Raw genomic sequence first — 13,229 nt, 5'->3', positions numbered from 1 at the left:
GTCAACACCACTGGTACAAGTGGCGAAAACCCGAAAACCCGAAAACCCGTGGCTATGACTGTACCCTTTGTGCCTAGTCACAAGTTCTCAGCTGATTGCGGGTAGCAGAACGGTTGCCTAGTCACAAGTTCTCAGCTGATTGCGGGTAGCAGAACGGTTGGAAAAAATCTTCTTTACTACACTAGAACTACTGTCAAAGCAGAAATTTTCGGTGGTCGAATATTTTTGGTATTCTCCAAAACCGGCGGTTCGGTGGAGGGAAATTTTTGGTAAAACCCGTTTTCCAGGTAAGTGTACTAGTACTAAATGTATACAGTACCGGTAGTACCGAAAGTTTCGGCGCGTTTTATTTTCGGTAAAAATTGTCGGTACCGAAGTGACCGAAAATAGAACATCACCGAAAAATTCTGTTTTCACAGTATCCTATTCCGGGCACGTTGTACTCAGGCAAGTGGGGACCGGGCACAATGGACCCGGGCCCTTTGGACCCGCGCAAGTTGGACCTGAGCAAGTCGGACCTGGGCTCGTAGGGACAGGGTAAGTGGGAACCGGGCACTTTGGCCCTGGAATGTTGGACCCTAGCACGTTGTGAGTGGGAAAGTTGGGACCAGGCACATCTGTACCAGGCAAATTGGACACGGACAGACACCCATGCAGAAATAGTCAGCAGCTGCACACTATAGATTTCATGTACCAGTACATGAAATCTATAGTGTGCACCATGATGCTGGGAATGACACCACACATGAACACACACAACTGCTAAAGCACATGTGCTGTCCACGCACATACAACTCCCTTAGTATAATAATGTACGCATACTGAGAATCTCACCTCAAAGTCTTCCCCTTATCTCCACTATGTCACTCTCCCTTGAGAGTGCAGTGGCTTTTCCTAAGCACAAACAGCCTGCTCATCCTAGACCACTATAATGCCACTCTCACATTGCACATCTTTCACCTACGTAGACAGCCGAAAACATGCAGAAAAATTCCGCCTTTCCAAGGCTTCGTCTAAATCCCATTCCTTTTCTGCCGAGCATCTTCCAGCTCAATAGAGCACGGCTGAAATCTGCCAGACTCATTTAGCCAGTGCGTCATGGAATTTTTTCATTGAGCTTCGATCGATCGTCCATTGTTACAAGCTGTGTTGTTGCCTTTGTTACGTTTGTGACCCGACTGTGCATAGAGCTGTACATGAAAATTAAGCCTAGTTCACATTCGACGCAACGCCGACGGTACGGGACGAAAGGGCTTGTCGGGAGGGCTGGGGTGAGCTGTAAAATCCTGTACGATTCGTACGACACGACATGCAGCAGTCGTAGCGACGTTCAACGTCAAACGGCGCGAGTCATAAGGCACGGTCCGCGACGGGGTGACTTTCGGAACTAATTTCTCGTTTTTCGGCACTTCTTTTCAATTATTTCTCCTTGAAAGAAGCGGAATCAAGTTCACAATACCAGTTTTCATGAAGACCAAAAAATTAGCCCTGAAAGTTGTGGCATTCAAGTAATAGCCCCAGGAAATGATAGAATAGTTCGTCTGTCACGCTTCTAAACTATCCCTAAATACAATAAGTGACATGTGATCTTTTGTTGCTAAAATTTAACTCAAGTCCTGCTAGCCATTCTGTGAGTTATCATGGGAAGCGCAGTGTTCGGAATGCTAAATAATTCCAAGTACGAATGGGAATTAGTCGGCGCACGACGCCGTCTCCTGTTCACACTCGAATTGCAGCCGTTTTGTACGCTTACGTCCCCGTCTACGCCCGCCTACGGTATGAAAAGTTGGATCCATCCAACTCTTCCCGTCGCTTCCCGATCTGTACGGTAGTACGGTTGCGTTCCCGTTCCTGGTGTTCACATTGGACGCCGTCAGACCGTCCCGTCGATCCTTACGTCGCGTCCCGTCCCGCCCCGTCGAATGTGAACTAGGCTTAAGGAACGGACTAGACAATGACTCTGACCAGCCATTTCGTCAGCGCCCGACATTGCTGTGGTTAGTTTGATGTTCTGTCTCAATAGCGGAGCCGGGCAGAGTGACCTTACCATCCAAATAAGGTCCATTGTGCGCTGCACAAAGTTTCTTTTCAACTTTGGCCATACGCAATAGTTTTCTATGCTTCTCGTCACCACATGATTACGCTTTTAGATATCTCGAGGGGAGGGGGATACCCTTTACAACTGTATGATATGTACATGTATGTACGATACTGCAGTCCAAATATCATACAATTACATCAGAGTGCAGGACATCATGTATCCCAGTCAGTATGTCTGCCTTTGTCAGGCTGAGATCAGTGCAACGCAGTTCTGTGGGGCATACGAGAGAGTGTCCCCATTTCGCATTTCACAAGTGACCGCATTTTCAAGTGTTCGCGCATACTAAATGTACCCACAATCAATAAGACTACAATGGGCTGTCCTCATTTTCATAATAATAGGTGTTTGTTCAGGTGTGTGAAAGTTGTTTGTTTTCTCAGGTGTGTGAAAGGTGTTTGTTTTCTCAGGTGTGTGGAAGTTGTTTGTTTTCTCAGGTGTGTGAAAGGTATTTGTTTTCTCAGGTGTGTGAAAGGTATTGTTTTCTCAGGTGTGTGAAAGGTATTTGTTTTCTCAGGTGTGTGAAAGGTATTGTTTTCTCAGGTGTGTGAAAGGTGTTTGTTTTCTGAAGTGTGTGAAAGGTGTTTGTTTTCTCAGGTGTGTGAAAGGTACTTCCCCCGCGTCATCGAAATAGTCCTTATGCATATTGTACAGATGTACGAAGTTCTGTACTATGGCCGTAGGTGTGTACATACCCGGTTGGGTGTTCATTGTGTGCTATACATGCGCGTTTGACCCATTTAGCCTCACAATTCATGGCAAACGATCACTTTTCAAGCTTTTCACTTTGGGATTGAACTAACGACTAGCTAGATCTCTGCCGGAAAAAGATTTCGTATGAAATGCCTTCATGGCCCATTTCATAGTGGAAATAGCAGTAAACACAATAGGGTCCTGCACATTCAACACCCAACCAGGTCTACGGGATTCTGCAAGATTATACGGGATTTCGTGCATCTGTACAATTATTATTATTATTATTATTATTATTTAAACACACGGCGAGGAGACAACAATTTGATAACCGCAATCAATAAAACTAGCTGAACCGACATTTGTGTACTTTATTCATGCAATGTAAAAAACGGTGGAGACGATGTGCAATAAAACGATGAAAATATGAAGAAATGGTACAGGGAAAAAATATGGATTCAAACAAGTTTTCGTACAACACTCATCAGGAATCGTCGTTGTACTAAAGGACACTGAAACAAAAATTGAACTATTATAGAAAATCTAAGCTAGAGAAATAACACTAAGAGCAACAACAGTGAAATTTACAAGTGTGAATTTTAACAATCAAAGCGAGAAATGAACAAAGGTTGTTTGAATCCATATTTTTTCCCTACACCATTTCTTCATATTTTCATCGTTTTATTGCACATCGTCTCCACCGTTTTTTACATTGCATGAATAAAGTACACAAATGTCGGTTCAGCTAGTTTTATTGATTGCGGTTATCAAATTATTAATATTATTATTATTATGAAATGACCCAAAGGCAATGTGCCTATCGAGGGGTTCATTTGATTGAAAGAACAGTAGATGTAGATGTATGTACAAAGAGAAGTAGGGATTGATGAGGAGAGAAATGGGGAAAATCAACTGCAAGGTGGCGGAATTCCGTTGATTGCATAAGCATAGTCAGCTGTAAATTTCCTGAGGGCAGCTTTGAACTTATAGAGCGAGGCTTCCGATGTTAGACTGGGGTTAAACAGTTCCATAGAATAGCAGTTCGGAACATGAAGAGAGACTTAGACAATGATTTAAATTTGGGAAGAATGATTTTATTTGGTTGTCGCTCACTATTCGTAACCTTGAAATGGAAATCAGCAAGGTAATCACGATGATGGAAAACATATCTGTGAAAAGTAGTGAGACTGATGATTTGACGACGATAGGCTAGTGACTCTAGGGAGCATTTAGAATTTAAGACAGATTTGGAAGAAGTGTAATCAAATGGAATTTTTTCTTTTTCAGTAGAGCTCTAGCAAACCTTGCCTGTAATTGATCAAGAGTGGTCATGGGTTTCTTATTAGATCCAAACGACCACACCGTACAGCTATATTCGATCACAGGTCTTACGAACCCTTTGTACAGTATGATCATTGCCGAAGGCGTAAGTTGCTGGGACATAATTGACAGTAGGTGCACTCGATATCTGAACTTCGAAGTTATTGAGGCGACATGTTTGCGGAAATCCAGGTTGTCGGTCAAGGTGATGCCAATATGTTGCAGTTCAGAAACCACCGTTAATGGCTCATTGTACATTTGGTATTGGATTCCTGCAGGTGGTGTATCATTGATAGCTCTATGGCACAGCACGGATGTCTTGCTTGCTGAGAATGTGCATGAGGCCTATTGTCGCAGTTTGACTTTTGACATAAAACGGGGTTTTTACTCACCAACACTCGTGATACAGGCAAAGAATCGGACATAGGCGATAGTCATCAGTATAGGGCGACGGCAAAGTTCTATTTTCTGTTATTGGAAGCTGACATTTTTGAACTAGACGCAATTTCTTCGCTGATGTCGCTGCGATGGTAATTTCGACTCGCTGAGATCAGTCAGGCGTTGCAGCCTGCACATTTCTCGTGCTTATGGCCATTCACTCAAGCCTCATCACTGTTTTACCTTAGCTGGTGTGAGAATGACTTCGTGGAACAAGTGGCAGCGCTTGGAGAAACATCGAGGGGTCAGCAAACTAAATGCATGCAACAGCGATATAATTTGTCGCTCTGGCTGAGACACTCAGTACATGATTGTACCTGCAAGAGCCATGTCACATACTGAGTGTATGAAGAACTGTTGGTGTGCCAGTGAACACGTGCCATACCACTTACCAGTGACACCAGTGCACTGTATCCATGGCATTAGCCGGATTGTTGTTGGTGACGACTGTATGAAAGACTAATCAAGGTATGAAAGGCCAATCAAAAACTTTTTTTCGGTGATTTACATTTTCCTTTCCTGACTTTTCAGATTCCTTTTTTTGTTTTGTTTTTATCGCCCTCTAGTGTATCTTAGTGTGGAATTTGCTGGCTAAAAACATAGGATAACTATTGTGACAGTGTGGCCTATAAACTGTTATAATGTACCTTTTGGCCAGTTCAGTGCTGTCATTCCATATCTCTCCGTGCTGCGACGGAGAAAAGGCGTAGCCACCCATGCCGATTCCCACTACGTGACAGGCATACGCAGCCCGGGGACTGCAGAGTTGCGAAGCGGAACAGACGACAACGCCACAGCTTCCGCTCAGCCGACGAACACCATGGACTATGGGTGGGAATTATCGTGTGGCTCTCCTCCCAACTGTGAGTTTGACGTGCCCAGGAGAATCAAAACGAGACAAAGGCAGTACGCAGAGGCCATTTTGCCAGCGACTATCACCAGATAAACTGGGTAAAGTGCCACAAACACTCTACTAAGGCCGCGGTCACACATGCACTTTTTTGGCTGCGCCGCCAAACCGTAACTTACGGCGGAGGCGTAGTTACGCTTTGGCGGAAAGCTTGGATTTCGCTACGCCAGAAAAATGCGAGCGGAACCTCCGCGTTCGCGAATCCACTTTGGCGGAACCTGCATAATATTATGCAAAGTGAAGGCTACTGTCACTGATTCTGTGTTTGTGTGTCGCTACTGTTGTTGTTTGGTTGTCGTTTGGTACTCTCTTTGCGTGTAGACTGCCTGGGGATCTTCCCTGCATGTACTGGGGTCATGAAGTGTTTGTAGACTCTAGAGCTGGAAGAACTATTGCTGTTACTTTATTTCGAAGTAAAAACCCGGTTTGATAAAAAGATGAAGAAGGATATTGATAGGTTCAAGTGGATTGCACAGAAATTGAAAGAGGAGCAGGATGTTGACGTGAGTTATAAACAAATAAAGGATAAGATAACATCGGTGAAGAAGACTGGAAACTCCAAGATGAAGACCTTTGTCCTGCCTCTTGTCCGAGATAGAGAAAAAGAGCGGACAGGAGCAGCTGTGGACGACGACGACGACAACGATCTTGACTGGGAGGATATTGTAAAGCGTGCCAAGTGGCCTCTTCTCAAGCGCTATTATGAGCTGTTTAATGCTCACCCCACCATGGGAATAGCCCTGGGCACGGGCACCGCTAGAAGTAGCGAGGAGGAGGATTGTGACACCGGTGCTGATAGGAGTGCTGTTGCTGCTGATGCGAATGCTGGTGCAGCTAGTTTAGTGCTCCAAGTTCAAGTGGAAGACGATGAAGTAGATGAAGCACTGCCCGTTCTAGTGGATGAAGACTACGGGGTAGGTGATGATGGACCTGGAAGCGAGCGCGATGTGCCAGCCAGTAGCAGCGACAACGAAGATAACGAACAGGCCGTGGCTGAACAACCAGCAAGGGGTGCTCAAGCACAGGTAGCAGTGAGCGACGCACAGCAACACCCAACACACCACACCCAACACCCAACACCCAACACCCAACACACAACACCCAACACACAACACCCAACACACCACCTACAAGAATTGTGCGTGCAAGTACCCAAACAGTAACACCACCCCAGCAGGAGCAACAGCGGCAGTTCCTTGATGGAATGGGTGCCATTCTAGACGGTCAAGCGCAGCAAACATTAGCCATCCAGGTGAGTTTAAATTTTGAAAATGTGCCCACGAATATATCTTTTTTTTAATTCACTGCAGTAACTACAGGTATGTAAATGTTTGGAATGTTTCATTGAAAACCGAACACTTCTCTACTCCCCAGTGTCCTGAATTTCTGTGTACCGTATTTTACGGCGTATAGACCACACTGGAGCATAAGCCCGACCCAGATTTTTATTGTTATATTCATTCTTGCTGACATGGCTATACAATATACACGATGGGATGTACGACTAGCTAATTGTACATAAAATGTTCGAATGCAGCTCTTTCAATGCCTATGCAGTGAACACTCAACATCTTCGGCACGCATATGATTCTTTCTAATTCCAAAGCTCAAGCTGTTTGTTATAATTAGTATTATTATTCCACAATCACGATGATATAGTGCCAATAAACATGTGATGCAGGCGATTTTAACCAGCTATGGTGGGGAAAACTGAGAATAAACAGGAGAAAAGAGAACACATAAGTACAGCTGCAGTGGTGTCTTCGACTTCATTCTCCCGAGTCAAGCTCCGTATGAAGACATCCAAGAAGAAGATTGCCTGATGAGTCCAGCGGGGACGAAACGTACGTCGCAATCGAGCTATGTCGTTGCTGTGTCATCATCTATGTGCCATGCGCTACTTGATGTACCAGCCTGCTATGCCGGATACCGCCAGCCACGCATCGACCAGGCGCCATGCGTGAACTGATGGTGGTGGTGGTAAGAAGGAGAGCTCTGTGCCAGAACTTTGCAGCCTAGAGAGCGTGTGTGGGCAGGCGTGTGTTTACCGCCATAATGCCAAGTGTGTCTTTACTACCATGTTTATCAACCATAAGTACAGCTGCAGTGGTGTCTTCAACTTCATTCTCCCGAGTCAAGCTCCGTATGAAGACATCCAAGAAGAAGATTGCCTGATGAGTCCAGCGGGGACAAAACGTACGTCGCAATCGAGCCATGTCGTTGCTGTGTCATCTTCTTTGTGCCATGCGCTACTTGATGTACCAGCCTGCTATGCCGGATACCGCCAGCCACGCATCGACCAGGCGCCAGGCGCGAACTGATGGTGGTGGTGGTGAGAAGGAGAGCTCTGTGCCAGAACTTTGCAGCCTAGAGAGCGTGTGTGGGCAGGCGTGTGTTTACCGCCATATTGCCAGGTGTGTCTTTACCACCATATTTCATCAACGAAAAGAGAACACTGAAAACAAAACAAAAGGAGTAGAACTAAAGGAACCTGGAGAAATCAGTATGAAGATTAGGCTAGTAATGAAAAACAACGAAACTCTTGTCAATTCAACTTAGGTAGGCGTGTGCAGAACGGAACAAAATGCAGCATACGTGTCGCAAGACTGCCTCCTGCGGAAGCCGAGACCAATGAAAATAGGACTTGAAGATATTATTATTATTATTATTATTATTATTCTCGTATCCGTCCCGAATGGGACTCACGACGGCAGAATAAACTGTGAGCATGTGTGTGTGAGATCGGGAGAACGAAATGAAAAAGAAAAGAAGAGTCTTGTAAAAAAGGTCAAATTTAAGAAGAGCAGTACTAGACTGAATGGCTGAGCAGATGTTACTCCATTGTTTTCTGTCGCGGGCATAGGTGCCGAGATCACGAAGGCAGCTGGGCTTAAAAATGCAGATAGGTGTGAGGCGGACGTCTCGCTGGAGACTTGTGGTGAGGCAAGAGCGGGGTGCACCTATTCGAAAAGGCTGACTGGTAGCATATGTACAGAAAGCAGTGAGAGCAACATTTGCAGGGATGTCACTTGGCTGGCGTAATATATGTCCTAATAGCTTCCACCTGTCCCGCTTGGCCATTTCAGATACAGAGCACTGGCCAGTAACAGCATATAAATCTGCATTTGAGATGACATCTGGGTAGGTTATTCCAAGGGTACACCGCAGCTGTTTCCTATGAAACACATCTAGGCGCTTTTCTTGTGCACGGGACAGGCCATGGTAAGCAAGGTTGTAAGTCAAGATTGGTAGAACGAAAGTGTTGTATAAACGAATTTTGAGGGGTGTAGAAAGCAGGTTGTGCTTGAACCATAACTTCAGAGTGTCTCCAAATGCTCTTGCGGCCAAGCCAATACGGCGCGTTACGTCCTCCCCGGAGCCGTATAGCGAGCCGAGTGTCTTCACCTGTCGCCAAGCTTCTTTACCACGAGTTGTGCCGACATTTCTAGATGTTGTAGAGGTGGCATCTCCCAAAGTGGGTTCAAGGTAAATACGGATCCATTCAGTCTTACTGGTATTGACGGTAAGACCCCATTCGGAGAAGACGCCTGCGATAACGGGTAGGGCGCTGGTAAGGAATGATTTCGATGTGGAGATGAAGTCTACGTCATCGGCGTAAGCTGTTTCTTCAGGTAGAATGTTGTCTGCTGATGGTCGGGCTGGCAGTCGGTCACGTACCATTCGTAGGGCTGCTTCCAAATAAACCGTGAACAGTACCGGTGACAATCCATCGCCCTGGGGGACCCCCCGAGCTGTCTCAAAAGGTGCGGACTGTGCTTCGTTCACGCGAACTGTCAGCGCCGTGCCAGATAGCAGGTACCTAACCAGTCGTAAACCGTCCGCGTCTCCAATTTTCTCTTGCTCCATGACATCAAGCAGCTTTGTGCGGTTTATTGTGTCAAAAGCCTTGCTCAGGTCCAGCCCTAGCACGAAGATAGTAGTGTTGAAGCGTTCAACAATTGATGCCAGAATCCGTTTGCAAAACACAATGTCTGCGGTTGATCTGTTTGACGGAACCCGGCTTGCGATGGCGATATATATCGCTCTACGTCAGCTCTGATCCGGCTAGGTGTGATGAGGGACAAGATTTTTCTGGCAGTATTCAGCAATGTTATCGGACGCAAATTGTTCATGGGGCCTTTGGGTTTACCTGGCTTATGCAGAGCGATTAGTACACCATCTCCAAGGGACGCTTGGCTGTGCTGAGTGAATACATCGTTGAAAATGCTGCTTAGGCATTCTGCAAGTGCAGGGCCTCCGTATTTGACCAGCTCGGCCGGTATGTCATCAGGCCCGCAGGAGCGTTGGTTCTTTAGACGACTCATTGCGCTCGCTACCTCTGCTGTGGAAATCGGTTTATCGAGGGGTTTTGGTGTTCCTGTAAATGGCGTAACCGCTGGCTCTGCAGCAGTAGGAGAGAATTTCCCAGTGTAATGCTCAGCTATTCTATCCGCTTGCTCTCCTGGCCCAAGGACAGCCTTGCCGTTGTTGTCTACAATGGTTAAATCTCGTGGGCATTTTGGTTTCAGCAGTTTTATCGCTGCAAACATCATTGGCCCGTTCTTGAGCGACTCCACTTCTCTGATGCGGCTCTCAAGATGCTGTAACGCCAGCTGTCGAGACAGGATTTGGATTTCCTTCTGCACTCTGTTACGCTGCACTCGCAGCATATTTCTTCTATTCATGTTTGGTGTGCTATTAAGATCCATACGCAGCTTCCTCTGCAATTCTGAGAGTTTGTCTACCTCATCCGTAGCGTAGGGTAGCTTGCTTCTGCTCGGTGTGTATCCGACTACTCCAGTTGCCACCTTGCGAATGGATGAGCATGTTGCCGTGAGTCTTGCGTTTGCTTCTGCCACATTGAGGAGTTGAGGTGCCGCTTCTTCCATTTTCGTTTGGAATAATTTCTGCATTTTCTTGTCATTGACCAGTCTCATGGTGTTGAACTTGCGTTTGCGGATTGTTTTGCCTCGGTTCCACACAGGGTGAAGAGCTTTAAATTTTACACGGGCCATAACTAGGCGATGGTCAGAAAAGGTTCTTGTGCCAGCGTATGACCTGGCGTCCTGCAGCACAGCTCTTTGTCTCGAGTTACATAGTATGAAGTCTGTCTGATTGAAGATCCTTTTACCGGCTGGGTGGTTAGATGTCTGCTTGGGTGTTGGAAGCACGTATTGCTCATTAGAAGATTGTTCATTTGCGCAAATTCAATGAGAGCGTCTCCATCGGCATTCCGCTTGCCTTTACTGTATTTTCCCAGGCACTCTTCATAACATTGCTAACGGCCCTCTTTGGAATTGAAGTCTCCCAGCACCAGTATAGCTGAGCTGCCCCGGGCGTCATGTAATACTTTCGTCAACTGGTCATAAAACTTATCGAGGACTTCTGGTTTTCGCTCCGATACAGCTGACGTGGGACCGTACGCGTTCATCAAGCTCAGCAAAAACGTCCGTTTTCCACCGCTGCAAGGGAACTTGAATAGATGACTTGCACAAAGATTGTCTGGGTTCGAGACGGGGCAAGTGGACCTTCTGACTCTGACTTCCCCACCTTTTGAGTTCGTGACTTTCGAAGTTTCGCTTTTTGCCTGAAGAACACTGAGCTAGTTTTTTTGGCTAGAGAGTAGAGTTGTTTTGATTCGGCTTGAATCGTCATGCCGTAGCGCTGCTACGCTCCTGAATGCACTAGCAGACGAGAGATGGAACTGAGGCTCCCATTCCATACGTTCCTTTCCGAGCCGGCCGGCCGGGAGGCAGAAAAATGAGGGAATATTTTTAGTATCATTGGTGTAGGCTGCAACAAGCACATCGTGGTCCTGAAGTGTGACTACTTTCCCGCAGTGGAAGCGAAGTCAAGCACAACGAAAGTTTGTGGACGTCTGAGAAAGAACTCGATTCCCTTCGATTCGGCTGCACTAGATCCAGAGCGACTCTCTCCTGAGGACAGACTGCGGAGAGGCCAGGAACCTGCCGAGTCACGAGTGGAAGCCCAAACCACGAAAATGAGGGGTGGAAGGACTGAGTGTGAGAGCCAGATGGCCTTTAGTAGTACTTCAAGTAGTATCTGAGTTGAAGGAGAGAACAAGTGTGCTGGAGAAACGCTGCGAAGTCCTCAGGCCTAATGTGTACTAGCTACTGTTGAAGTCTCACTTGTTCCGATATGAACACTTCATCAGCCCTGACTCTGAGCAGCTGTATCTAGACTTGGACTTAGGCCAGAGACATAGCATTGTAAACCTTACTGAAGCCATATGTATCCAATGCCTGGCTCTAGTGAGAAAGCAGTTTAGCGCAGGCTCGCAAACTTTGATTGAATCAGGGAGTGGTGGAAAGTCACATTATACCTCCCCATGATTAGCTGGTAATGACGACGATGCGGCTCCGGCTGGGTCTCAGTCTCAGAAAGGATTTGTTGGAGCATCATCAAACAGTGCATTCGCCTTCATCATACACTGGCTCCGTTGCCTACAGTAATTCACATTTTTTCCGTTGCCTACAGTAATTCACATTTTGACGGGGCGCGCTGGGACGATACGGAAGGAGCGGCGGGAACCATTGGAGTGCTCATGATGCTGGTTAGCGGAGACGGATGTGAGTGTCAGGAACGGGAACGCAACCGCACTACTGTACAGATCAGGAAGCGATGGAAGAGCTGAATCTGTTCAGCCTTCCATGCCGTGTACAGGGACACAAGTGTAAAAATGGCTACATTTCGAATGTGAACTGGCGATGGCATTGTGTGGCGACGAACACAACTGCAACTGTTCAAATTTCAGCATTTCGAACATTATGCTTCTCATAATAACTCACCGAATGGCTCACATGACGGAGTTGGACATTACCAGGCTAGGATTATCATTTGCTGTATTTATGGATAGTCCTTGAGTTTTCAGATGAAGTGCTTTATCTTTTCCTTTAGTATGGCACAATGTCCATGGCTGCTTCCTTGTCTTCATAACAGATTGGTATAATTAGCATGATTCTTGTTTTTTGAGAAGAAATAAAACTTTCCTTTCGGAAAGGAATCCCAGAAACGTCAACCCCCATGGACTTTATGACTCTCGTCCATCGACGTTAACTGTCTCAATAACTGCTGCATGTATGTTGTGCTGTGCGAACCGTACAAGATTTTACAGCTCACCCACGCCTTCCCAACAGGCTCCTATATCCCGTACCGTTAGCGTTACATTGAATATGAACTAGGCTAGCACAGTTATCCTTCGTTCTTTTGATGGCGGCGGGTAGCATGGAACTTGACGTATTCTTGGGATCCTCGTGCCACACTTGCTGTTCCCGGATGCCATATTATTGGGTGCATTGAGGTTGCTTCTATGCTCACTGTTGTTTAGTAAGACAATATTTTATCTATTTCACCGAAGAATAAGGCAAGAGTATTTTGGGTTGATTTGGACGCCTGGCTTCTCTTCACATAATAATACAGTCATGTACTTCCACTCAGGGAGTAGTACAATACCTGCTTCCACTAACCCTACAAGCGCACATGCATGACTCATGAGCTACTGAAGACAGTGACGGTACTGATCATGCACATGTACATGCCGTGCACCGTTCATTCATGCTGACAAAAAAGTACACTACACTAGTCTACAGACGGTGTAGGGTGCCCGCAGTGTAGCCTGGGTGCGCAGGGTGCACTTGCCCCGTCTCACTCGCGGCTCGGATCTTTGTGCAAGTCATCTATTGCAGTACGGCCAGCCGCTCGCAGTCCGCCGGTGTCCAGGAGCGGTACAGGAACGGGCTCAGGCGGGGG

Source organism: Sycon ciliatum, chromosome 3 (assembly GCF_964019385.1).
Source record: "Sycon ciliatum chromosome 3, ocSycCili1.1, whole genome shotgun sequence".
NCBI lineage: Eukaryota > Metazoa > Porifera > Calcarea > Leucosolenida > Sycettidae > Sycon > Sycon ciliatum.
Note: the sequence above shows the minus strand (reverse complement) of the source record.